The sequence below is a fragment of the Microcebus murinus genome, chromosome 4 (genome assembly GCF_040939455.1).
Source record: "Microcebus murinus isolate Inina chromosome 4, M.murinus_Inina_mat1.0, whole genome shotgun sequence".
Taxonomy (NCBI): Eukaryota; Metazoa; Chordata; class Mammalia; order Primates; family Cheirogaleidae; genus Microcebus; species Microcebus murinus.
In genome coordinates this window covers 111603347-111625747 of record NC_134107.1, presented here as the reverse complement: position 1 = coordinate 111625747, position 22401 = coordinate 111603347, and the positions used below count along the sequence as shown (strand labels likewise).

At 34.4% G+C, this 22401-nt stretch overlaps 1 long non-coding RNA gene across 1 annotated transcript in view; it reads left to right on the top strand.

Annotated features, from left to right (window-relative positions):
- LOC142870512 (uncharacterized) overlaps window positions 1-22401 on the top strand; it is a 116916-nt gene that overhangs the window by 64970 nt on the left and 29545 nt on the right. Inside the window, exon 2 of the long non-coding RNA XR_012918866.1 lies at window positions 20634-20808. This is a non-coding gene — a long non-coding RNA (uncharacterized LOC142870512). The remainder of the gene's footprint in view (window positions 1-20633; window positions 20809-22401) is intronic.

Genomic DNA, 22401 nt, shown 5'->3' with positions numbered 1-22401 from the left:
AATAATTCTTAAAGGTTCATCTGGATAAACAGTGTGGGACAGGTCACTGGGGGGAGAGATGGACATCGAATCGCTAAGCCACAGAGCTATTGCAATTGTGTAAGTGCAGAATAATAGGGTGCTAATATACAGAATTTATCATTGAATTGGAATGATTATCCACTAAAAGATTAACTGTAAAATGTGTCAACTGGGTTAATTTGGAAGGTAAATGGCATTTGCTCAGATAACACCTTCTCAGTGAGGCTTTCTCTGAACACCATTTATCCATGCAAATAATATTACACTACCTTATACTATATTAGCGACCCCCCCACACCCTGTCCCCTTTCTCTGCTTTATTTTACTCTATTGTATTTGCTGCAAACAGAAATACTATGTATTAGAGGTCGACAAACTTTTTCAGGAAAGTGCCAGATCGTAAATATTTGAGGCTTGCAGACCACATGGTCTCCCATGCCACCATTCAGCTCTGCCTTTGCTGTAGGAGAGCAGCCATGGGTAATATTTAAACAAATAGGTGTGGCTGTGCCCCAGGGGAATTTTATTTCCCAAAACAGGTGACAGGCCAGATTTGTTGTAGGTGACTGACCCATTCTCTGGGTGATAGATTGCTTTTTTGTTTGTTTGCTTTTATCTTGTCTGTCTCCCCATCTAGAATGCAAGGTCGTGAGGATCTTACGCTGTTCCTTATGCTGTCCTAGTGTTTAAAGTCGTGTGGACATGTAATTAGCATAAGGTGTGCTGTCAAATAATTAAAGTCACATGAAATTAGGTGAGATAGAGAGAAGATAACATGTTCCGTACCTTCTTCTTACCCACACTTGATGCTTCTACATATTTACTGTAAGAGAATTATGGCAACCCCTTACTGAGGAAATAAATGTTGGCTTTCCATTGCTGAAAGATAAAATTTAAGCATCTTTGCATAGCATATAAAGTATCATTTTAAATAAGATGCCCATGGACTGATTTAGAGTGACCTAGACGAGGGTCTTGTTTTTAAGGATGAGAAGTGCAATTATGAGAACCCCAGAATAAGACTGGGTCAAGTCAACTAAACCCAAAAGGTACCAGTGAACAAACTGGAATTCCAATATATTCATTTATATGAGAAATGTATCTATTGGATGGGCTGGTTTTGCACAGATACCTCCCAGGCACCAAGAACAGAACCTGACTGCCTTCTGCTTAGTGCATGGCCTTCCTGTAATTAAATCTATATGAGAAGAAGATTCATAATCAGAAGATTTCTCAGTGAACTCAGAATTGCCACAAAGAGATACACTTTGTCCTATAATCAATCATATCATTATTATAAATATAAAGGGAAACTGAGTTCCCTGGGATCTCGGTCCTCCAAGACTTCCTTATCTAAACAGTCCTTTCTTCTGTATTATACATTGGATTTAAGTATAAAATTTCAGTGGGGAAAAGGAGGATTTGCTTTGAAAAATACAGTCTGCTGAATTTCTTAGTTTGATGATACTACCAAAAGACTCACAATTTTCTGTTGTTCTGATAACTTGTTTTGGGGTAAAATACATCCTATCCACTGGATTGTGTTGAACACAGACGGCAGCTGGTTACTTCTTTGATTCTTCTATCTGTGTAATTCTATTGCTGAAAAAAAATACTTGAAGTGATTTTCTTAAAATAAAAAATAATATCTTTAATTAAGTCACAGGGAAGTGTTAAGCTTGGAAAGTGTTAGTCTATTTAAAATGAATTTACATCTCAGCTATAATCCAGTATGTATTTATTTCATATCATAACTTTCAGAGGTTAATGTTATCTGTGTCTTTCTAAATCCTTGTTGTTCTCAGAATTATTATCTTCAAAACTCTTCATCTCACCACTAGCCTCTCTCTCCACATAACTTACATTTGAGCTGCACTTAAATCCTCACTTTTGCTCAACATAAAGACCCTATTTCATTGGTATATATAATGTCTTCTGCATCCTTTTATTTCTCTATTTAGAATTTGAATTCTGAAGCCTGGCTGGCTGAATGTGAAGCCTGGCTTGGTTACTTCCCAGCTGCAGTAGGCAATTTACCTAACCTCTCTGGACCTCAGTTCTTCATTTATGAAACGGGAACATTAATTAATCTAAATTGCAAGTGGCCATGAGGATTAAGTGAGCCAATCCAGTTCCTGGCATATAGTAAGTATAGTAAGTGCTCAATATAATGTAGTTCTCAGTATTTTTACTTGTCTTTCAAGTCCCACATCAAGTGTTACCTGTGTCAGGCAATCTTCACGGGTAGAAAAGGCAGTGTTTTGATGTCATTCTGACTTAACAGTTGTATGACTATTGTTATAGGGAGGCAAATGAGAAAGGTCAGAGCTACCATTGAGAAGCAATGAGGTAGAATTAAAGGAAAATAAGGCCAATTTGGGATTAATTTGGATCTTCTGACACTTTGCTAAGAGTAATCCACCTCTGGATTTCTATCATGGCTATAAGCAGTCTTGCCATGATGAAACTCAGCGGCCAGGATAAAAATACATTATTTTATTAAAGTTTTATGTAAATAAACTGGTTTAAAAAAGGATGGTGCTCCCTGAGGAAAAAAGCATGTGCCAGATAGATGGGAGGAAGAAAATGTTACATGGCACAGGAGTTTTGCAAACTGAACTACAGGCACAGTGTTAGGAATAGAGAAAGTAAATAATGACATAGAGAAGGAAAATGTATTCAGCTGAACATTATGCACTTTAGCTGAAGTTGCCGCTTTCCAGCGTGAAGACCTCCGAGGATGCTGGCATCCGTTGTGACTTTGCATCCGTAGTGAGATGTGCCTTCTGAGGGTTGTGGCTTCAAATAAACCTTCTGAGGGGCTGAGAAAGAAGAGCCCAATGTACTATGTGGCATTGCAAGTGTCCATGATTCTCTGACCCTTCTCCAGGCTGGGGCTTGTCAGGCAGGTTTGGCCTTCCAAAGATAACCAACAATATTTTAACCACATACTCCCAACCAGTGGATGCAGGTTTTCATTTTATATGAAGTCTAAGATAGAGAAATCTGTTCTGAAAGGGCAATAGCTCTCTGAGCTGCCTATTATAAAACAATAAAGGAGCCAGTGATTCAGACGTTCAATGTAGACTATACTCCAGAGATATCATCCCACTGTACTTATACAACTAAGAAAGGATAGGTACTTTAAAGAAAGTAGAAAATATAATCATAAAAACAAACCACAAAAGTTGATGTGTATCTTCCAATTATACCCTCTAATCTCCAAACTCTGTATCTTTACTAATATCATTTCCCTATGCTTGGAAATCCTTCCATTTTTCTCAGTGTCAGATCGAGATGAAATCTAAACTGATCCGTGAAGATTTTCTGTTTACAGCAGCCTAACATTATCCTCTAATCTTTTGAATGTTTATAATGCTAGTTGGCTATACTCATATAAATGGCAAAAAAAATTACTAGCCCTTGAAAAATTATTTCTGTTTTTCACTTTATTTTTTTAAAATTTCAAATTAGCACTTAAAGTACCTGTCACCTGATTTGTGTTCATTCTAGCTGATATGTAGGTATTTAGCCCTCCCTTCTTCCTTCCCTGCTTCATGATTTCCTATGACCTTACAGCTCTTTGTGCCCATGTGTGCCCATCAATTAGCTCACAATTATTAGAAAGTACATGTTGTATTTGTTTTTCCATTCCTGAGATAATTAACTTAGGATAATGTTCTCTAATTCCATCCAAATTGCTGAAAAAGACATTATTTCATTCATTTTTATAGCTGAGTAGTATCCTATGGTATATATACCACATTTTCTTAATTCATTCATGAATTGGTGGGCACTTTGGTTGATTCCACATCTTTGCAATTATGAATTTTGCTTCAATAGACATTCAAGTGCAAGTGTCTTTTTGATAAAATGACTTATTTTCTGTTGGGTAGATAGAAACCCAGTAGTGGGATTGCTAGGTCAGATAGTAAGACTACATTTATTTCTTTGAGGAATCTCCATACTGTTTTCCAGAGAGGTTATACTAATTTGCAGTCCCACCAACAGTATAAGTGTTCCTTTCTCTGTATGTTGATGCCAACATCTATTGTTTTTTACTTTTTAATAATGGCTATTCTGGCAGGGCTCAGGTGATATCTCATTGTGGTTTTCATTTGCATTTCCCTGATGTTTAGTAATGTTGAGCATTTTTTTATGTTTGTTGGCCATTTATCTTCTCTTAGAAAACTTCTGTTCATGTCTTTTACTCACTTTTTAAATAGGGTTGTTTGTTTTTTCTTGCTGATTTGTTTGAGTTCTTTCTAGATTCTGGATATTAGCCTTTTATCAGATGTATAGCTTGTGAACATTTTCTCCAATTCTGTAGGTTGTCTATTTACTCTGTTGATTATTTCCTTTGTTGTTCAGAAGCCATTCAATTTAATTAAGTCCCATTTATTTATTTCTGCTGTTGTGGTATTTGCCATTGAAGTCTTAGTCATAAATTATCTACCTAAGATGTCTAGAAGAGGTCTTCCTACATTTTCTTCTAGAATCTGTATGGTTTCATGCCTTACATTTAAGTCTTTTATCCATCATGAGTTAATGTTTGTATATGATGAGAGATAGAGGTCCTGTTTCATACTTCAATATGTGGCTATACAGTTTTCTCAACACTATTTATTGAATAGGGCTTCTTTCCCCAGTATGTTGTTGTCTGCTTTGTTGAAGATCAGTTGGTTTTAGGTAGACAGTTTTATATCTGGGTTTTCTATTCTGTTCCATTGGTCTATATCTCTACTTTTTTTTTTCTTTATTACCAGTTCCATCCTGTTTTGGTTCCTGTAGCCTTGTAGTATAATTTGATGTCTGGTAATGTGATGTCTCCAGATTTGTTCTTTTTGCTTACGATTGTTTTTGCTATTTGGGTTCTTTTTTGGTTTCTTATGAAGTATAGAATTATTTTTTATATATCTGTGAAAGATTATGTTGGTATTTTGATGGGGATCTCATTGAATCTGTAAATCACTTTGGGCAGTATGGACATTTTCACAATGCTGATTCTGTTGACCCATGAGCATGAGATGTTTTCCATTTGTTTGTATCATCTGCAATTTCGTTTCATCAGTGTTTTATAGTTTTCTTTGTAGAGACCTTTCACCTCCTTGGTTAAGTAGATTCCTAAGTATTTTATTTTCTTTGTAGTTATTGTGAATGGTATTGAGCCTTTTATTTGACTATCAGCTCGACTATTATTAGTATATAGAAATGCTACTGATTTGTGTATATCGACCTTGTAACCTGAGACTTTCCTGAATTTATTTATCTATTCTAAGAGTCTTTTGGTAGAGTCTTTGGGATTTTCTGGATACAAGATTATATCATCAGTGAAAAGTGATAGTTTAACCTCTCTTTCCCAATTTGGATACCATTTATTTCTTTCTCTTGCCTATTTCTTTCTCTTCCAGCACTGATGACAGTGGGCACCCTAGTGTTGTTTCAGTCTTAGGAGGAATGCTTTCAAATTTTCCACTTTAAATATGATATTGGCTGTGGGTTTGTTATAGTAACAAAATATGGCTTTAATAATTTGAAGGTATGTTCCTTCTATGCCTAGCTTGTTGAGAGTTTTTTAATCGTCAAATGGTCATGGATTTTATCAGGTGGTTTTTCTGCATCTATTGAGATGATCATTTTGTTTTTGTTTTTAATTTTGTTTCTGTGGTGAATCCTGCTTATTGATTTGCATATGTTGAACCATCCTTACATCCCTGGGATGAAACTCACTTAATCATGGTGAATTATCTTTTTAATGTGCTATTTAATTTGGTTTGCTAATATCTTATTGAGGATGTTTTTGCATCTATATTCATAATGGATATTAGTTTATAGTTTTCTTTTTGTGTCTGTTGTGTCCTTTCCTGGCTTTGGTATCAAAGTGATACTGGCTTCATAGAATGAGTTAGGGAGGATTCCTTCCTCCTCAATTCTATGGAATAATTTTTGTAGGCTATGTACCAGTGTAAAAACACCCTAAAGTTAAAGTTTACAGCTCTAATAAAACAATAGCACAAAGGGGAAAACAAAACAATCAGATATCTCTTAACATGGTAAACAGAACAGCAACCCACATATCAATATTAATGCTCATCATGAATGGTCTGAATGCCCCACTAAAAAGACATTGCTTGGCTGAATGGATGGAAAAACACAACTCATGTAAGTATCTACTGTCTCCAAGATATATGTCTAACCCACAGAGACTCACACAGACTGAAGGTGAAGGGATGGAAAAAAATATTCCACGCAAATGGAAACCAAAAGAGAGAGGAGGTATATCATAGAAAATGGTCTTTAAATAAACAATGATAACAAAAAGACAAAATTGATCATCATATAATTTTAAAGGGATCAATTCAACAAGAAGATATAACAATCCTAAATATATATGTACACAACACAGGTGCTCTAAGAATTCATAAAGCAAACCCTACTAGATCTAGGCAAGGAATAAACAGTAACGTCATAATTGTCAGGGACTTCAACACCTACTGACAGATTGTTGAATCTGAAAATCAATAAAGAAACACTAGATTTAAACAGGACTCTAGAAAAAATGGACCTAACAGACATTTTCAGAACATTCTTCCCAAAAACTACTGAACATACATTCATATACTGATGTTAATGTTGTGAGTTGTCTCTGCTGCTTTATGACCCATTTTTGAACCCAAATAAGAAAATCACTCAAATTGGCTTTTTGTCTAAAATCATTTCCATAGTCTAAAATAAATATAAAATAAACAGCAAGCAATAAGTCATTAGCAAAAAAACATAAAGAGAGAAACGTGCATTAAAATGATATACAACATAACCATTTATTTAAGAATGTATTCTAATAGCAAATGGCAAATTTCAACAATATTAAAACTGCAATTATTTTTGCACCAACCTAATAGCAAATGCAGAGGAAATGCATAAATTCTTGGAAACACTCAACCTCTCTTGAGGTTTCTCAATCAAGAAGAAATAGAAATCCTGAACAGACCAATAACAAGCAGTGCAATTCAAGTACTATGAAAAAATCGTCCATCAAGAAAAAGTCCTGGACCAGCTGGAATAACAGCTGAATTCTACCATACCTATAAAGAATTTTTTTTTATTTGTTAGAATTAACATTTCTTCCTCTATACTGCTACAGCAGATTTCTTGTTTGAATTTGTGTTAATAGGTTATGAACATGAAAGTAGTATATGTATATCAGGAACATTTGGAAAATGCAAAAAGAGTATGAAGATAATTTTAAAGTATTTTTTATAATCTCATAATGTGGATGAAGATACATGTTCTTTACCTCTAAAGACACAAAGAAGTTGAAAGTGAAAGAATGGAAAAAAGAAATTCCATGAAAATAGCAACCAATAAAGAATTGAGATGGCCATTTTAATATTATACAATATATACTTTAATTTAAAAACTAAAAGAGACACATGAACATGACATTGATTTAAGGATCAAATTTTCAAGAAGATACAATAATTATAAATATATATGCACCAAACCACAGGGCCCCTGAAATATGAAAACAGATCCACAAAACATTGAAAGAATGAAAAAGAAATATATTTTATGTCACAAAATAATTATCAATAGGTTCAAAAAGAATAAAACCATTTTGAGTATTATCTTCAGCCACAATGGAATGTAGCTAGAAATCAACAGAAGGAAAACTTAATAATTCACAAATATGTGGAAATTGAACAACAACACTCTATTAAACAATAAATGAGTAAAAGGAGAGATCATAAGGAGAATTAGAAAATACTTAGAGATGAATAAAAATAAAAACACAAAATATCCACACTTACAGGATGCAAAGTACTGCAGCATTAATCACAGTAGCCAAAAAGTGGAAATAACTAAAGTGTCCATCAACAGATGATGTATAAACAAAATACATAATATACATACAATGGAATAGTATTCATCCATAAACAGGATGAAGTTCTGTTACATGCTACAATGTGGACTCACCTTGAAAACATTATACTAAGTGAAATAAGCCAGATGAAAAAAGGACAACTATTATATGATGCCATTTGTATGAATTATCTAGACTAAGGAAATTTATAGAGGAAGAAAGTAGATAAGAGGTTACCATAATCTGTGAAAAGGTGGAATGAGAAATTATTGTTTAATGGCTACAGAGTTTCTGTTTGGGGTGTTGAAAAGTTTTGGAGACAGATAATGTTTTCCTTACACAACATCATGACTATAATTAAAAGCCACTTAATTATACATTTAAAAAGGGTAAATGTTTTATTTTATATATGTATATAAAATATATATATACTTATATATTTATATAAAAATATATACTTATATATTTATATAAAATATATACTTATATATAATATATATTTATATACAAAATGGTATATTTTATATATATAATAAACACACAAAAGAAATACCATAATATAAAACTACATAGGTCCCAGTACACACCACTAGAATTAGAACTTTTAGGTCTAGAGCTGGGAACTGTTTTGTTATTATTGTTGTTTTGTTTATTAAGCCCTTCAGCTGATGATTCAAATGTGTATCCAGAGATGAGGGGGTTTTTTGGTTATTTTATTATTTGTTGTTTTTGTTTTTGCTATTGTTGCCATTTTAAGTGAATTTCTCTTTCCTTATATTTTCTGACTGGTTGTTATTTGTAATGCAAACTCTATTTCCATATATTTTTGTGCCAAATCACCTTATTGACTTTTATTATTGTTTTAATAGTTTTGAACTTATATCTTATATATTCTAGGTAAATAATTTTCCCAACTCAAAAGATAATAAAGTAGTGATACATGCTACAACAGAAATAAACCTCAGAAAGTCTATATCTTTGCTAAGTAAAAGAATCCAGACACAAAGGGTTACACATTGTGCGATTCCATTTGTATAATCTATCCACAGTAAATAAATCCATAGAAACACAATGAAAATAGGTGTTTGCCAGGGGCTGAGTTGTGGGGGAAAGTGGAAGTGGGAGGAACCACTTACTAGGTATAGGGTTTTACTTGGACTACTGGAAATGTTTTAGAGATAAAAAGAAGTGGTGATCACACAATATTGTGAATATACTAAATGCTTATTGCTCACTTTAAAAAAGTTAATTTTATGTAAATTATACTATAATACATTATTTTTAAATCGAGCTAAATGGTATTTTTTAAAGGTAAAATGATAACTGTGAAATGCCAAAAAATCAACTGCCATATTTATGTGGATCTATTAATATAACTGCACTCACTATTCTTTTGCATTTTTTCTGTCTATCCATTCACAAATACTACAATATTTTGATACTGGGGTTTTATAGCAAGTCAGAAAATTGGATAGTATAAGTCTTCTTTGTTATTCATTTTAAAATTGGTTTATCTATACCCATATAAATATTAGAATGGGTTTATATATATATATATATATATATATATATATATATATATCAAAAAATAAACCCCATTGAAATTTTGATTGGGATTTCATTAAAACAACATATTAATATTATTTCTGGAAGAATTGGAACTTAACTGCTGGGAGTTATCTACTCTCCCAACATACACAGGTCCCAAGGTAGGATCGTCACAAGGGATTTGGAAATAATAATAAATAAAAAAATGATATGTTATAGACAAAGAAGTGATTGAGATGGAGACAAAGTACAGTTTAAATGATGGGGGAGTTAGGGGGTCATCAGTATTCCCAAAGGCTGAGACCACGAGTGAAGTCCCGTATCAGTATTTATTGGTACAGCAAATAGCTGTCTTTTATTAGAGGATTACATGTACAGTTCATTTTTTGAGGTTTCCAAGGGAACCTTACCTAATTCTTTCTACAAGAATAGACGGTTACACAATTTTTCTAAGATAAGCATGTTAAGCCCTAAGTTAGAAACAAACCTAGATGAGCATACAAATTAAAGATAAAATGTATAAAATGAGAACACTGAGTTTGTGTACTACTCTAATCTACTTATTCTAAACACAGAGATATGTAGTCAGGAGTGAAGCAGGAATAGCCTTGAAGTCTTGGATAGTTCCAGCTGCAGGTTATCTGCTGGGCAGGCATTTTAATCAGCTTCTCCACCAAGGATCCAAACCAAGCTTCTGCCTTGCAAAAAAGCTCAAGGTGGTGGCGGAGCAGCAAAGCAGAGACGCTGACAATGCCCCCTTGTTGGAAGCAGCTTCTATTCTGTGAACTGACATGTCCACAGATTCCTTCCAGGCAAAGACCTGCAAAACCCCTGAAACTTCTCACATCTCTTAGCCTACTTTCCAACACTTAACTACTTTGAATCTTCTCATTCATGAACACTCTATATTTTTCCATTTATTTTGATCTTTTTAAATTTCTTTTACCAATAGTTTGGGATTTTAACATTTAGATTCTGCATGTATGTTCAAGAGTTATACTCAAGTGAGTAATGTTATTGAGGCAATTGGAAATTGTACTGTTATTCTTTCTATTTTTATTTTCATATTGTTCATAACCAAAATATAGAAATATGAATAATATTTCTATGTTGACCTTGCATCCTGCAACCTTACTAAACTTACTTATTAGATATAGAAGCTTTAATTTTTCTATTTTTTTATTTTTGTAGATTCCTTGAGATATCTCTATAGACAATTAAATCCTCTATGTATGGAGCAGTTTTATTTCTCCCTTAGCAATCACTGTACAGTTTGTGTATTTTTCTTGCCTTATGTCACTGTTTAGGAGGTCTAACGCAATGTTAAACAAAAGAGGTGAGAAATGAACATCCTTACTTGCTCTGGACTGTAGAGAAACACCTTCAGTCTTTCACCATCATGTATAATTTTAGCTATAAATGTTGAGAATGTTTAGCTATAAATCATGTTGAGAAATTCTATTATATTATTCATTTGTGGAGTGTTTTTATCATGGATGTTAATCTATTTTCAAATGTTTTTTTCTGCATATATTGATATGACCATTAATTATTTCTTTTTCAGTGTGTTAGTATGGTGAATTACACTAATAGACTTTCTAATGTTGAGCCAGCTTTGCGTTCATATGGTAAACTATGCTTGGGTGTGACATATTGCTGGTTCTGTTTACATATTGCTGACATATGCTTGGTTCTGTTTACATATTGCTGTATTCAATTTCCTAATATATTTTTTCAACTTTTTATTTTGAAGAAATTTGAGAATCACATAAAAGTTGCAAAAAGTGACAACATATTATATTATCATAGAACAATTATCAAAACCAGGAAAGTGATATAGGTACAATACTATTAAATAAACTACAGACTTTATTTGGATTTAATAATACTTTGTGTGCAATTTTATTTGTATGTAGTTCTATGAGATGTTATCAATGATATAGATTCATGTAATACCACCATAATAAGGATACAAATCTATTGCATCAGTTTGGAAATTGCAATTTGTCTCCACCCCTAAACCCTTGACAACTACTAAACTGTTGTCTGTTGCTATGATTGTATCACTTAGAGAGTGTTGTATTGGTTGAATCATATATTATACAACTTTGCATATTGGCCTACTTTTCAGTCAACATAATTGCCTTGAAATCTATCTAAGCTGTGTATGTATCAATAGTTTCTTCTTTTTTATTGCTGAGCAACATTTCATTGTGTGACTGTGCTAGTATTTATCTATTCACCAGTTAAAGAATTGAGCTGTTTCTAGTTTTTGGCTATTAAAGCTAAAGCTATTATAGTCATGTACAGATTTTTATGTGACTATAATTTTTTTAAGTTAAATAGTCAGGAGTGTGGTAGCTAAGCCAAGTAATTGCAAAACAGTTTTCTGGAATGACTGTACTATTTTTAATTTCCATCAACAATATATAAGAGATCCTTGCTGGATTTTGCTATTGTTAGTGGTTTTGCTTGGGTTTTTTTATTTTCATTTTTAGTCATTATAATAGGTGGCATCTCATCATGGGCTTAATTTGAATTGCCCTAATGATTAATGATGTTGAACATCATTCTGTGTGCTTATTTGCCATTCATATGCATTTTCTGGGTACACGTCTGTTTAAGGGTTTTGTCTATTTCCTAATTGGATTACTTAGTCTTCTACTATTTTTTTGTTGTTGTTTGAGACAAGAGTCTCACTCTGTTGCCTGAGGTAAAGTGCTGTGGTATCAGCCTAGCTCACAGCAACCTCAAATTCCTGGACTTAAGTGATCTTCCTGCCTCAGCCTCCCAACTAGCTGGGGCTATAGGTGTGTGCCACGATGCCCGGCTAATTTTTTCTATATACATTTTTAGTTGTCCAGCTAATTTCTTTCTATTATTTTAGTAGAGACTGGGTATCGCTCTTGCTCAAGCTGGTCTTAAACTCCTGAGTTCAAACAATCCTCCCGCCTCAGCCTCCCAGAGTGCTAGGATTACAGGCGTGAGCCACCACGCATGGCTACCTGGTCTTCTACTGTTGAGTTTAGAGTATTCTTTTTGTATTCTGGACAGAAGTCTTTTGTCAGATATGTGATTTGCAAATATTTTTTGACACTTTGGCTTGTTTTTTGTTCTTTTAATAGTGTGTTTTGCAGATTAAAATTTTTAATTCTAATCAAGTCCAATCTATCATTCTTTCCTTTTATAGATAATGATTTAGTCACACGTCTAAGGACTCTTTGCCTAATCTTACATCACACAGCTATTCCCCCATGTTTTCTTCTTAAAGTTTTATAGTTTTAAATATATTTAGATCTGTGATCTATTTTGAGTTAATTTTTGTATAATATCTAGAGTGTAGGTTACAGATTATGTTTGTTTTTGTCATAGGGAGTTCAACCAACACCACTTGTTAACAAGATTAGTATCTCTATTGAATTGCTTTTGTACCTTGTCCAAAAACCATTTGGTAGTATTTATGTGAGTCTATTTCTGCACTAATTATACAGTTCTAGTTCCTTTGATCTCTAGGAATATTCTCTCTTGTACTACCTTTTTTTTTTTTTCTTTATAGAATCTCACTCTGTTGCCTAGGCTAGAGTCTTGTACTATCTTGATTACTGTGATTTGCTAATATTTGATGAGAATTTTTGATCTATGAACTTGGGGGTTAATGGTCTGTAGGTTTTTCTTATACTTTTTTTGTTTGGTTTTGATATCAGGATAAACCTGACCTAAAAAGATAAGCGAGAAGCCAGGCACAGTGGCTCATACTTGCAATCTCAGCATTTTGGGAGGCCAAGGTGGGAGGATTACTTGAGCTCAGGAGTTCAAGACCAGCCTTAACAACACAGTGAAAACTCGTCTTTACAAAAAATAAAAAACTGTGTGGTGTTGCATACCTGTAGTCCCAGCTACTCTGGAGGATGAGGCAGGAGGATCATTTGAGCATAGGAGTTTGAGTTTGCAGTGAGCTGTGATGACACCATTGAACTCTAGACTCTATACCAGGCAACAGAGCGAGACTCTCTCTCTCTCTCAAAAAAAATACATATATATATATATATGTGTGTGTGTGTGTGTGTGTTTTCTCTTTTTCTATATTTTCTAGATACTGTGGATATTCATGTTATATCTTCATGAAAATTTTAGTAAATTTGTCCCTGAAACCATATGGAGCTGTAATTATCTTTTTAAGAAGAATTGTGGGGCAGGGTCAAAAAAAAAAAAAAAACACAAAAAGAAGGATTAAAAGTACAACTTTATTTGCCCTGTTTATGTTGCAAGGAAAAAAAAAAAAGAACAACTTTAGTTTCTTTAACACATTTATAATTTATACAGTTTGTTTAACAGAGTCAGGTGATTTACTGGTGCTTGTGAATTCCATAGTTTTTTTCTCTTGAAGAATTGGTCCATTCCATCAAGTTCTCAGGTTTTAGGATATCGTATTTTATGTAATATTCCATTTTATCTTTACTTTCCTATATGGGAGTGCAGTGATATCTTACTCTTTTGTGGTAATATGGGTAATATGTATCTTTTCTCTTGTTTTTGTCTGTCTATAGTTTTGCCAATTTTATTTATTTTCACACTGAACTAGGTTTTTGTTTCATTGGTATTCTTTATTGTTTTTCTGCTTTAAATTTTATTTTATTTTTTCCTCTTTTCTGTTTTAAATATGAAATGTCTGATTTTGAATCAAAAGTGTAGTTTATTCTATCTCAAACAAGAAGCAGTACAATTAATCAAAGTGTATGCCTAAGCTATCAACACAATTTTGTCACCTTAACAGTAGCTTGTTCATGCCAGCAGCGGGGAAGCCTGGAGAGCGAGTGGTGATGGAATCATGAAAGGCATCTTCCACAGCTTGTTGAGAATTGAATATTTTTCTTTGCAAGAAGTGATCCAAAGCCTGGAAGAGGTGGTAGTCAGTTGGTGCAAGGTCTGGTGAATACAGTGGATGACAGAGCATTTCCAAGTCCAGCCTCTATAGTTTGAGCACTGTTATTTGTGCGACCCATGGTCAAGTGTTGTCTTGCAAGAGGATTGGCCTGTCTCTGTTGACCAATCTCAGCTGCTTAATCACAAGCATCCTCATCATTTCATCCAATTCATTGCAGTAGACATCTATTGTGATTGATTGAACAGGTTTCATGAGGCCATACCAGCACTAGACCACCAAATAGACACCATTAGATTTTTTCTTTTTATGAATATTTGGTTTTGAACTGAGTTTTAGTACTTCTTTATACAACCATTGTGCTGAATTCTTGCAATGGTCAAAAAGAATCCATTTTAATTACACATAACAATATAGTGTAGAAATGGTTCACCTTTATGTCATGACAGCAAAGATAAACAAGCCTCGAGAAGATTTCTCTTCTGACATTCACTTAATTCATGTAGAACCCATCTATACAGCTTCTTTACCTTGCTGATTTGTTTCAAATGGTCCAATGTTGTTGGAATAGTAACATCAAACCTTGCCGCTAATTCATGCATAGGTTGAGATGGGTTTGCTTCCACTACAGCTTTCAGCTCATCATTATCAACGGTGGTGTCAGGTCCCCTACGTGGCTCATTTTCAAGATTAAAATCACCAGAATGGCACTTCTGAAACCATCAGCATACTAGGAGTTCATTGGCCACATCCTTCCCAAACACTTTGTTGATACTTTGAGCTGTCTGCACTGCACTGGTTTACAACGGAACTCATATTTGAAAATAACGTGAATTTTTGACTTATCCACGGTTTCACAAAAGTTGTCCTAAAAATATCTGAAAGATAGTCACAAGCCAAAGTGTGTGTTTGCAAGACTGAGGATGTACCTTCACAATAAAAATAAAACAAGAGTGTCAAAGTGAAATGTTAGAGCTATCAACTGTCAGATTTAGTACATAAGGAAATAGGACATTTCATGCTTAATAACATAAATATTTCTTTGCATCTTCTTGACTTTGGTTTAATCTTCCTTTTCTAGTTTTGAAAAATGGAAGCTTAGATTATTTGACACTTATTTTTTCCTAATATAAACACTTAATTCTGTATGTTTGTCTATGAGGTCTGCTTCAGCAGCATCCCACAACTTTTTTATTTTGAATTTTTATTGTCTATTGTTTCAAAATATATTCTAGTTTCTCTTGACACATCAGCACATCATCTTCAATTCATTTGGTATTGGAAGTTTTTTGTTTTGTTTTGTTTTTAGGGTATTTTAACTTTTAACCTGTTGATATGGTCTGAATGTTCATGTCTCTGCAAATTCATATGTTGAAACCTAGTCACCAATGTGATAATATTGGGAGGTAGGGATCTTTGGGAGGGGATTTTGTCATGAGGGTGGAGCCCCCATGAATGTGAATAGTGCTCTTAAAAATAGACACAAGGGAGCTTGTTTACAGCTTGCACCTTGTGAGAATGTACAAGAAGGCACCATCTGTGAAGCAGAAAGTAGGCCCTCTCCAGAAAGCAAATCTGCAGGCACCTTGGTCTTGGACTGTCCAGTCTTCAGAACTGTGAGAAAGACATTTCTGTTGTTTGTAAGTTACCCAGTGTAAGGTCTTTTGCTAAAGCAGCCCAGTGGATTAAGGCACCCGTTTCTATCATTAGATTAAAGTAAGATTTTTGTAGACATCATATAGTTGGGTCTATTTTTATGTTAATGAAACCTAAAAATCTACATTTCTAATTGGTGTGCATTTGCTTTTAACATAATTATTGACAATGGGTGAATTTGGTTCTACTATTTAATTAGTAATTTTCTCTTGGCATTTCTGTTTTTCTTCTGTTTCTCTGTATTATAATTTTTTTCTGTTTGGACATTTTTTATTTATGTAATTCTATTTTAATTTACCTGCTGGAGTGCACAATATATCTACCTAGCTATCCATCTATTCATCTATCCTCTATCTATATGCATTTGCCCTAAGAGCACCTAAATTTTTACAATCTATTCAGAGTTAATGTTTTACCACTTCAAATAAAATATGGAAATCTTAAAATAAATATCCCTTTGCCCTTCTCCCTTTATGTAGTAGTTGTCATATTATTACATCTGCATATATTAAATATCTATTAGACAATGTTATACTTTTTACTTTTAGCAGTCTTGTGGATTTTAAGGAACTTAAGAGGAAATGTCTATTAAATTTGCTCAGAATTTTACTATTTCTGATATTTTCTTTTGTTCCTGAAGTCCTAGTTTTTAAAAATTATGATTATCATTTTTTCTGATGTATTAAGAACTTTTATAGCAATTTTTAAAGGATGTATACTGGCAATAAATTTTTAAAATTTGTTTTTAATATGAAAATGTCTTTATTTCACCTTTAGTTGTAAAGAATTTCTTTACTATTTGGAGCTGATAGTTCTTTTCTTTTGGAACTGCCTTCTGACCTCCCTGCCTTCTAATGAGAGATCAGCAACCATTTGAATAATTGTTACTTTATATGTAATATGTTTTTCAACTCTCAGTTTTTACATTTCCTTATCTCTAATTTTCAGCAGTATGATTATAATATGTCTGGGATTTTTCTTTCCTTTTTTTTTTTTAGCTTTTTTTCTGTTTATCATATTTCAGAAGGTCAGCTTTGATTGGATTTGTAAATTTGTCTTTCGCCCACCAAATTTAGGAAGTTTTTAGCCATTGTTGCTCCTCCTCCTTCTCCCCTTGTCCTTCTACATTAATCTGTCTTCCTTCTCCTTCTGTAACCCCAGTAGCATGGATACCAGACTTCTTGCTGTTGGCCCACAGATCTCTGAGTCTCTGTCAATTGTGTTTTAATCTCCTCTACCTCTCATTTTGATCATATGCTATTAATATATCTTCTAGAGCATGAACTTCAAGTTCTCACATTTCTCTGTCATTTTCATTCTTATATAAAACTAATTCAGTGAATTTTTTATTTCAGATATTATAATTTCTTAGTTCTAAAATTTCCATTTCCACTTTTTTCATTCCCTAGTTTCCATTTATGGGCTAAAAACTTACCATTTTTATTCATTTAAAGAATGTTTTCCCAAGTCATTTGTATTTTGTGTTCACTAATGTTATTATTAATAAAAATTGATTTTATTTAAAAAAAAAAAAAAGAATGTTTCCCTTTATTTCATAAAGCATAGTGGTAAAAAACTGCTTTAAAGATTTTGTCTGAGAGTCCCAACATTCAGAGCATCTGTTGATTTTACTTTCTCTTGAGAATTGGTTATATTTTTATGTTTCTTTGTATGTCAAGAAATACTTTATTCTTGACATTGAGAATATTGTGTTATACAAAATCCGAGTCCTGTTATAATTTCCTAAAGCAGGTGTCAAAGACATATATTTGCACAGGGCCAGTCGGTAAATATTTTAGATTTTATGGGCCATGCAGTATCTGTAACTTCTCAACTCTGCTGTTGTAGAGCAAACACATCCATAAACAATCCATAAGTGAATGAGTGTAGCTGTGTTCCACAGAATTTTATTTACACTAAGGATAGTGGGCCAAATTGCACTGCATGCTATAGTTTGCTAACCTTGCTCTAAGGAATTCTGTTTTTGTTGTAGTTGTTTTCTTTCAGCAAGCAGTTGATTCAGTTAAGGTCACCTGTTTTACTCTGTGGGCAACGGTTCACATCTCAGTTCAGTTCTCCAGGCGTTTGCTATGCTGGATGTGACTTGTGTGCATTCACGTGCAGAATTTGGGTATTACTTTCTTCAACTCTCTTTGCTCTAGAATTCTCCTATGGTCTCTACAACTTTTCTTCCCTCCCTCCCCTGCCCTCCCTCTCCCTTTTCTTCCCTTTCTTTTCTTTTCCAGTTTCCTGTGACCAGAAAGACACAGTTTCTATTGAAGTTTTACTCAACTACATTGACATCACTGCTTCCATAATTAGAGAAAAAATAAAACAAAACTGTGAGAAAAAAATAAAACAAAACAAAAAACTTACTCCTTTACTGTTGCTGAGTTTTGACTTCACTCCAAAAATCTACCTGTATTTTCTTTTCTTTTTACACTATGAGTCTCCGAGTACCTGTTTTTTTGTGTTTTCTCCAGAGTTTTTGGTTGTAATCAGTGACAGAGATGGACAGTAGTGGGCTTCAACTGCAGTAGAAGAACCAGACTCGGTTAGTTCACTTGTCATGCATAGATCTACTCCACTCAAATCATAAACATCTTGGAGGCAGAGATAATCTCAGATTCTTCATTGCATTTCTCTAACCTCTGAAAAGAAAGTCTTAAATATGAGGACTTCTGAAGTTTTGGTTAATTGACAAATTAACTCCTCAAGGGTGTTAGGAGTTAATCTTGAAAGTCATATACTTCAGTCAACTTATTTTGCAAGTGAGGTCCAGATAGGTAAAATGACCCACCCAGATTCATACAGCTCATGACAATGGCAGAGCTGGGGCTAGAAGAAGGGCTCTCAGTCTGCCAGGTTTCCATGCACCATGCTGTCTGCTTTTGCAATTCTCATGATCTCATCAGATGACAAATGGAACAGAAGATGAGCTTTCCTATGAAGGACAAATGAATGGAAAAGAAAACTGACTAAAAGATTAAAAATTATTGAGCCTAGAAAATGAAATAATGAGGCATGATAGGACTTTAGGTCTCTTTAGTGCTAGAAAAGCATCCTGGTTTCTCACTGTACCCTGTTCCAACCATAACCCTTTTTTTCTTTTTTCAGGCATATGTGAAACTTATAAAAATTAATCAGTTAAAAAATATAAATAAGTGCAGGGTAAAATTTCAGGAAGAAGGAGTGAAACAGGTCCTAGGTAGAAGGAACTGAAAGAGAATACCAGGTCAGGGGATGAGGAAATAAAGCAGACCATACATGTGAAAAAAGTTAAAATAAATATACTAAATAGTGGGTGGTGTGAGTGCATCTCTATGTATGAGGAGAGCGTGAATTTCAGGGAGAGGAATAGCAATGCAGTATCAGGTTTTCTGCTTCTTTACCTCAAGCCTGCTGAGCTTGCAGGTGGCTTCATTCTTGTCAAATAGGAAAATGATATGGAAATGACTGTCATAACATCATAATATCTAAATATCTCAGTTCTGAAAATCTGCAATACCTAGCCAATCAGGATGTTCCTACAACTAGGGCCATCCCTACAGTTGGGACACCTAGAAACATCTGGTAAAAATATTAATGTCACACAAAACATGTTACCATGGTCTAGTACACTAAACTACTGTGTGCGTTCACATCTGTGCTTTCAGGCTATTTTATGTGCATTTGTGTGGGATTGGGGTCGGAATGCAATTAGGAGATGTTCTGAAATTTACCTATAGAAATTTGAAATTTGGGACAAACAAAAAAAGCATTGCCTTTCACAACGGGCAACATAATTATAAAACTAATTTTGCTGTAAATAATGATATTTACATATAACACATTTAAAACTATATATTCACACTCCGTTTTGGGTACTTTTGCATACGTTATCTCTATGAAGTAAGTGCTTTTTAAAAAATCCTCATATTAAAGATAAGAAAACAGAGACATAGAGAAGTTAAATAATTTGTTCAGGGTCATTCAACTTATTAATAATCAAACCAAGACATTTTTAGCCACTATCTTTTACCGCAGTGGTTCTCAATCTTGGCTGTATATTAGGCTCACTTTGGGAGCTATTAAATAAATTAATGTCCAAGCCACAATTAAATCAGAATCTATTGGTGTGTGACCCAAGAATATATGCATATATGTATGTATCCACAGGTGCATATATGTATGTTTAGTTTTTATAGCTCTCCAGGTGACTTCAATTTGCTGCCAAGATTGGGAAATACAATTTTGCTGTCTCCTATCGTATACGATACATACTGGAAAGATATGTTACTCTTTTTAGAGAAAGGCAATGCTGCTTACAGGGTAACCATAGTCAATTTCTTGGAGTTGGAATTAGGAAAGGAAACTAATTACACCTTCCTGCACTGTGTACAAAAAAAATAACTTGGTAGATAAAGGGAAAGGAGGTAGAGAGATCCATGGATAAAGGATAAGATATAAGTCTAGCCTACACTGTTCTGGACTTTAGAAATAGCCCCACTGTTTGCATTATTAGCTATTTCACCATTTTGGACACTATTTCTTAGCCTGAGAAATGAAGGAGTTATGCAGATATTACACCTCAGTATTTCTTAGTGCCATTTCTTAGTTTCCAAGAGTAGATGATCCTAAGTATGACACAGCCTAACATAAATTTCATTCTTATTCTGATAGAGTGCAAACTCCAAGAGAGCATGAGTGTCTGTTGTCATTACTGCTTCTCATCTTATGCCTGGAACAGAGTTCAATTCTCAGTGCATGCATGACCGCACCTGATCGCCTTTGAAGTAGCAGCCATGCCGCACTCATCTGCACCCCTCCCAGCTCCTTACACGGTGTCCGATTCACAGTGAGTGTTCTTTACTTTCTGAATTCTCAATGTGACCAAGTCAAATGTAGATTTTAGTGTTGTTTGTTTTATCAATTCTCATGTCATCTAGTTCACTGGCTGTTGCTATTTGCATGTATAAATGGGAACTGACTTGTATGAAACACATTTTAACAATTCAACCTGACTATAGGAGTTTATACATCATAAAATGTATATAATCATTGTTCTTTACTTTTCATTATTATTTATCTAAAATCACTAGCAGAGGTTGTCAACCTGGTCGCACTCCAGCCAAATAAAATAAAATTGTCAATGGGTAAAAATAGGTCATGGATATGTTTTAAATTAAAGCTCTTCAGGCTCTAATAATGATCAGTCCAGATTAAGAACAACTGCAGATATGTTACGGATATCATGTTGCTTTCATATTCTTTTCCTTCTCTTTGACTAGGGCTTGGGCTATCTAATCCTTATATTTACACTGAATTGATTCTCCAGCAAGTTCAAGGGACAGCTTCATTAGCAAATAACAAAGGGCACCCTTGATGTATGTTTGTAGCTTCAAATCAGTCATTCTCAGATCCAGCTGTTTGTTCTAAACGTTTGCTCAGACTCATTTAGCTGGTTAAGATCCATGATCAAATGGTGGCAACACTGGGCCTGGGCAGCATGGAGTGGAAAAATTAAGGCAGGAGGTTCAAGGCAGCACCTCTTCAACAGAATGACAGTCTCCAGGAATCTGTAAATGTTTTGTTTTGCCCTAGTTGGAGGACAGAGAATAAAAGCCCATTAGATGGTAGTAATAGGCAGAATGTTGAGAATGGGTGAAATGAGCACTTCACTTTGCACTCCCCTTGGTTCCAGAAATATGGAGCTGGGATGAGCAAGTGAGTCAAATGATATGAACAGATTTCTAGAATATCTCATGTGACATAGGGAAAGGTCTGAAAAAGAGCAAAATATTTTTACAAGCTGTTACTTTGACTCCTCCTCCCCTTTAGGGAATTAAAACCTGCATCCTTGCCGAGGCCTGTAACCAGAGGGGCAGATGAGTGTTCTTTGTTCTTTCTTCTAAACCACAGGAGATGGCTCAGTGGAACTGTTTGGGCAAAGGGCATGAGGTCATCTTCACTGGAGATAAGACCAACCAGGACCACCAGCCATAGTTAAACAGCAATAGCCTGAAGCTGAAACCCCCTTTTAAAGTTCTGTATTTCTGTTTAAAGGGAGGATTGATGGTACTTTAAGATGAAAGTCTGCCATCCTCCTCATTTGCTGGCAAAGTAATACACTTCTCTTTCCTTTTTCTCAAACTGCTTGTCCTCCTTCATTTGGCTGCAGGGACAAGTGCCAAACTTGTCAGTAACATTCAGGGAAACTTTCCAGCTGACAACAGCGTGAGCACTTATTCATATGTCAGGGGCACCAAATGAGCCATTCTGGAATGTGAACTGACTACTCGTGCATTTCCTAACCACCCACCATGCACAATCTCAGTTCCAGCAGTGGGTGTGAGGTACACCTCAGTGCCTTGATCTGAGGGGCCGAAGCAGCTAGAAGTGATTTCTTCTTTGATTACTTCAGGTTAGCAAGTGTGAAAATCCAATTCTC